This window comes from Saimiri boliviensis, chromosome 4 (assembly GCF_048565385.1).
Source record: "Saimiri boliviensis isolate mSaiBol1 chromosome 4, mSaiBol1.pri, whole genome shotgun sequence".
Taxonomy (NCBI): Eukaryota; Metazoa; Chordata; class Mammalia; order Primates; family Cebidae; genus Saimiri; species Saimiri boliviensis.
The window spans coordinates 84,040,165-84,046,382 of NC_133452.1; the positions used below are offsets into that span (position 1 = coordinate 84,040,165).

At 34.4% G+C, this 6,218-nt stretch overlaps 1 non-coding gene across 1 annotated transcript; it reads left to right on the plus strand.

Annotated features, from left to right (window-relative positions):
* The first annotated feature begins 1,632 nt into the window (after positions 1–1,632).
* LOC120363446 (U6 spliceosomal RNA) lies at positions 1,633–1,738 on the plus strand. Its single transcript, XR_005578996.1, has one exon. It is a non-coding gene; the product is annotated as a U6 spliceosomal RNA (small nuclear RNA).
* Positions 1,739–6,218: the final 4,480 nt, after the last annotated feature.

The following is a 6,218-nucleotide window of genomic DNA, read 5'->3' on the forward strand; positions in this document are numbered from 1 at the left end:
TCTGAATGCGTTTGGCTATTTTAACATAAATTGTGTTTTCTTCCCATTGATAAACTAAGATGAAAAAAATAATGACTTGTACCTAAGACTTTGACAAAAGACTGCAAGTAGCTTCCCAATATTCATTTGTTTATCCTTAGTAGTATGGACCTTTATGCATAGCTGGACATTGCCATCTAGCTAAAAAATTGTATTCTCTAATATTCCGTGATCTATAGTTGCCATGTGACTATGCTTTGGCCAAAGATATTTAAATAGAAGTATTTCTGCTAACTCCTGAAAGTATCTTAAATTAAGAGAATTGCTTTTCTTCACCTATTTTCTCCTTTCTGATGACTGCAAAGTAGGTATGCTAACCGGAGCTCAGGCAGCCATCTTGGACTATGAAGTGGTAAAACATAAAGATGAAAGGAAGCTAGGCCTTTGTTACTATGTACGTATTATACTATAGCAGCCTGAACAGTCTTCCTCTGGATTCTCTTACCTGAAAGAGGAACTATCCTGTTTAAGCCAATAGTTTTTGTTGTTGATATTGATACATGACCTGAATCCAGTACTACTACACATATTTTCCAAAAATTAACTGTTTTTCTGATGTTGTTTTAAATCTAATCTAAGGTGCACATCTTTCATTCTTAATTTTCGGCTGTCAAAACAAGAGTACCTGGGAAGAGTGGTATGCTGAAGCTAACTCATATGAGCTCACAAAAGCCTATTTTTAAATGCAAAATTTTTCAAACCAATTGTTAAACACAGTCATTATAAAAATTATATAATATTATAATTTTATAAATTATATTAAAATCAAAGATAAATTCTTAAAATTACCATTTCCTAATGATTTTACTTTTTTCTATGATCTTGAGTTTGTATTGTACCAGGTTGGAAACATTATACAATGGGGCTTTAGTGTACATTTCTTCCCAATTCTCTGTTTAACAGCATGACAAGGGCAGCTTTAAATCAGCCATAGTGGGAGCATTTCCACCATGAAAATTGGCTTTGCTACAAATCTGGGCTTGATGTTTGTTTTGTTCATTTTTTAGACTTAAGAAAGTGATATGAAGAATGAGCTAATAAAGCAAGTTACACCAAAAGTGAGGCATGGCTAGTGATGAAGCTGAAACATGTTTCAATTTAATGAATAGTAATTTTTTATGGAAGTCAGAATAGTTTGATAGTAGGCTATCTGTCAGATTTAATGAAAATAATTTTATTGGGTAAAGAGTTACCAGATTAGGATGCGACTTCATTTGTCAAGTCGTTGTTGAATTGCAATCACAGGTTGGCCACAGAACAGGAGCTCAGCAAAAATTAATGAAAGCATTCTAATTGGCTATAGAATTTATACTGAAAATATTACATTTTTATTATTTATAAATCATATGCTAAACATACTTTAAATCAGTAAAATTTATTATAAACTAATGTAATTATATATACACACACACACACACACACACACATACACACACATACTTATATATGCATACATATAGGTTTTTTTTTCAGAGAGCCAGTTAAAAATTTACCAGCACACTGCTGTCCAAGGTCATCTATTTCTCCACTTCCCCAGCCCACACATTCAACTGATTACTAAATTCTCTAAATTTTGGTTTAGAAATGCTATTTGAGCTCGCTTCGGCAGCACATATACTAAAATTGGAGCGATACAGAGAAGATTAGCATGGCCCCTGCGCTATTTGAATCATATATTTCCAACCACCTCATGGATAATGTTGTAGGTTAGGTATTCATTTTCACTCTGGCTGCTCACGCTTTTATCTCCATCACTTCCAGTTCATATTCCACACCATCAACATAAGTGTCCTTCAACAAGGTGGGTGTAGTCCTGCCACTTCCCTGCTTAAAGTCATTCAGTGGCTCTCAACGACTTAGAGGATAACACTTCCGCTGCTTGGCATGGCTCAAGCTACTGCCACATCCCTTCATTCATTCTGAACTCCTTGCTGTTCTCTTCCTTTATTCTGCCATCAAGTGAGGAAGATTCAATACCATAAGACAGGGTGGAAAGAAAAGTGAGGGAGTTGCCTTCAGCTGAGGAAATTCTTGGAGAGGAATGCAGCTGTGAACGTCAGCAGTCAACACTCTTAGCATCTGGGAAAAAGACACATGCCCTGAAATAAGGGAGAACTGGGAAGATGCACCACAGTGTTACTACAGATATTCAAAAGGAGATTGATGAATTTTCTGATCAAAGGACTGGAGGTTTCTCACCTACCCCTTCTCCCTTTTGGAACGTCTCCCTTGCCTCAGTCAATATGAGATAATATTATTCTCTGATAACTGTTTCAGATCCTAGAGAACAGAGTTCCTTTCCTAAGTAATATAGAAAGAGCCTAGGAAAAGTGTTAGACCAGCTCACAGAAATTTCCTTGTCTTCCTGTGACTGCAAAGCAGTAGAATTTTTTCTATGTATCTGATGTCTAGCTGCAGAAATAGCTGAGAAAATTATCAGAATAAGTATCCTTCGAGTTAGAGATGTTATCTATTGATACTGGTGTTCTCTCAGATGTCTGTCTTCACAGATTGCACACGCTGCTGCTGAGTAGTTAGGAGGTCTGTGAGAGATTGTCTCAAAGATGGTCACCAACAGTTTTTCCCATCTCTGTAAACACTGCTACCCATCAAGACATGAAATCTCTTTCACTTCCCCTTGAATTTGAGTTGGACTTGTTTTGAGCAATAGAAAATAGCAGCAGTGATGTTTTGCCTGTTCAAGGGTGCCTGCCTGGAAGCTTCCACCATCACTATTTTGGGACCCAGTCACTACTTTGTGAGGAGCTGGTCTAGACTACTGGAAGGAGAGAGGTCAAGTGGGGGAGAACTGAGATGCTGGGCCAACAACCAGGACCACTTCCAGTGGGTCATATATGTATGGCCATCTTGTAGGCTCAAACTCAACCTGAGCACCCCAGTAAATGCAGCTACATAAAGAACTGCAGTTGATGCTGTGTGGAACAGAAGAAAAACCCAGCTGAACCCAGCCGGCATACAGAATCTTATATAATGACAAATACTTTAAAACGTCTTATTGAGGTATAATTCATATACCACACAATTCACGCATCTAAAGTATATAATTAAATGGATTTTAGTAAAATACTAAATTTACAGAGTTATGTACTTATCAGCACAATCTAATTTTAGAACTGTTTTATTTCACCAAAAAGAAACTCCATACACATTAGCACTCACTCCCTATTTTTATCGATCCTCTAGCCATCAGCAACCGCTAACCTACATACACTGTAAATAAATTCTGGGTGTATAATTTAAAATAATCATGTAACATGTAATTATTTGTGTCAGTTTCTATCACTTGGCATAATGTTTTAATGTTCTTTTTTTTTTTTTTTTAAACAGAGTCTTGCTCTGCCTCTCAGATTGGAGTGCAGTGTTGTGATCATACTTGATCATACCTGCCTCAACTTCCCGAGTAGCTAGTACAACACGTGTGTGCCACCATGCTCAGCTAGTTCATTTATTTATTTTTTAATGAAGTCTCGCTATGTTGCCCAGACTGGTCTCAAACTCCTGGCCTCAAGTGATCCTCCTGCCTCAGCCTCCCAAAGTACTGGGATTACATATGTGAGTCAAAATGCTTGGCATATTACATTCTTAAGATTCATCTTTGTTGAAGCAACTATAAGCACTTCTTTCATTTTAATGCATAATAATACCCTATCCCACAGATAGACCACAATTTATTTATCCGTTCATCAGTTGATAGACATTTTTATTGTTTCCACCTTTTGAGTATTATGAAAATACTTCTATGAACATTTATATACAAGATTTTGTATGACAAATATTTTAATTTATTTTGGGTATATACCCAGGAGTGGAATTGTTGGATCATATGGTAACTTTATGTTTAACATTTTGAGAGAATGCCAGTTTCTTAAACTGGTTTTACCATTTTATATTCCCACCATCAATGTATAAGTATACTAATTTCTCCATATCCCTGTCAACAATTTTTTGCTTGTTTTTTTGATTATAGTCATCTCAGTGGGTATAGAGTGGTATCTCTTTGTGATTTCAAATTGCATTTTTCTAATGGCTAATGATGTTGAACACCTATTCAATGTTTATTAGCCATTTGTATATCTTCTTTGAAAAAATATGTATTCAGATACTTTCCCCATTTTTCAGCTAGATTATTTACTTTTGTATTGTTGAACTGTAAAAGTTCTTTATATAGTCTGAATATATGTTTCTTATCAGAAATATAATTTGAAAATATTTTCTTCTATTCCATGGACTACCTTGTCACTCTCTAGATGGTTTCATTAGAAGCACAAAAGTTTTAAATTTTGATCTACAGTATATTTTGATCTTACAATATAGAACTTAGCTCATCAGAATCTGCTTCAGATTTATACTGCCTTAGTTCTAGTGAAACAGAAACTTTACTCCCGTAAAGCTATCTTCCATCCTCCTCCACTTTTTAAATTATTCATTCTTATAACAGTTATGTTTACATGTTATAAACTCAGTAATATGTTGATAGTTATTACTTTATATAATCTTATGTATTTTAAAGCAGCTGACAGAAAGAACAAGTATGTGTTGACAAAATTTGCCGTATTAATGTTTATTTACTCTTTCTGGTTCTCTTTGTTTCTTTCTGTGGATTTGGGTTACCATCTAATGCCATTTTCTTGCTCCAACACAGCTTTGCTGCCACTTGCTTCCTTTGTGTTATTATTGTCAAATATAGTACACTTCTGTATGTTATTGGCCCAACAATACAATTATATGCATATCGTTTTATGCAATTATTATTTAAATCAGTTAAAAGAAGACATGAAGTACTCAATTATGTTGTGTTTCACAATTATATATGTAATTACTTTTATTAGCACTCTTTGTTTTTTCACGTAAGTGTATATTACTGCCTGGCATCACTTTCTTTCAGCCTGAATAGCATCTGTAAATAATTCTTGTAAGGGAAGTCTGCTAGCAATGAATTCTCTTAATATTGTTTATCTTTGAATATTTTTATTTCACTGTCCTCTTTTAAAGGCATTTTGCTTGATATAAGATGTTTAGCTGGTATTCTTTTTCTTTCAACACTTAGAATATGTCATTTCACTTCCTCTGGCCTGCATTGCTTTCACTGAGAAGTCAGCTGTTATTCTTATTGACATTTATATGTAAAGCATTGTTTTTCTCTTGCTGCTTTCAAGATGTTATTTTTATCTTTGACTTTAAGCATTTTGTTATGATTTTTCTGGGTATAGATCTCTTAGCTTTTAACTTGTTGAGAGTTCATTTAACTTCCTGGTTGTATAAACCAGTGTTTTTCATCAAATTCTGTAAGTTTTCAGCCATATTCCTTTAAAGAATGTTTCTGTCCCTTTTTCTGTCTCCTCTATTTCTGGTACTACTATTAAATGTATGTTCGTGTGCTTAATGTTGCACCACAGTTTTCTGAGTTCTGTTCATTTTTCTTCATTTTTTTCTTTCAATTTCAGCTTCCATAATCTCTGTTGATTTAAGTCTGTTGATTCTTTCTTCTGCCAGGTCAAAGCTGTTGTTAGTCCCCACTAGTAAATTACTCACTTTGTTATTTTACTTTTCAACTCAAGAAATTTCATTTTATTCTTTTAATAATTTCTATATTTTTATTGCTATTCTCTATTTTATGAGACATCATCATACCTTCCTTTTCTTCTTTAATCATGATCTTGTTTGTTTCTTTAAACATATTTATAACAGCTGCTTTCACATCTTTGTCTTTTAAGTTCACTGTCTACTTCCCCGTAAGAGTACTTTCTATTACCTGTTGTTTATTTTCCATGAGTATGTATGACAATTTAGTACTCCTTTGAAGTCTCATGATTTTTGTTGAAAACTGAATGTAAATCTGGATACTGGGTCTTCCCCTCCCCCCACAAGGGTCATTATTGTTCACTTAGTCATTTTGGTTATTTATGCGATAACTTAGCTGAACTAATTATGTGTAGTATATTATTTCTCTGATCTTTTCTTTCTTTTATTTTTATCTTTTATTTTGGCTATTTAGAGATTGCCCCTGAGTTGGCATAAGCCGCTTATTGCCAAATGGTTATGTTTACTCATGTCAGCTAATTAGAATTTTACCCTTTACCGCTATATAGCGTATGGCTTGGAGGCTGCTATTAAAGTTCAGGGAGTTTACATATTGTTCCCTATTTAGCCAGAGATTA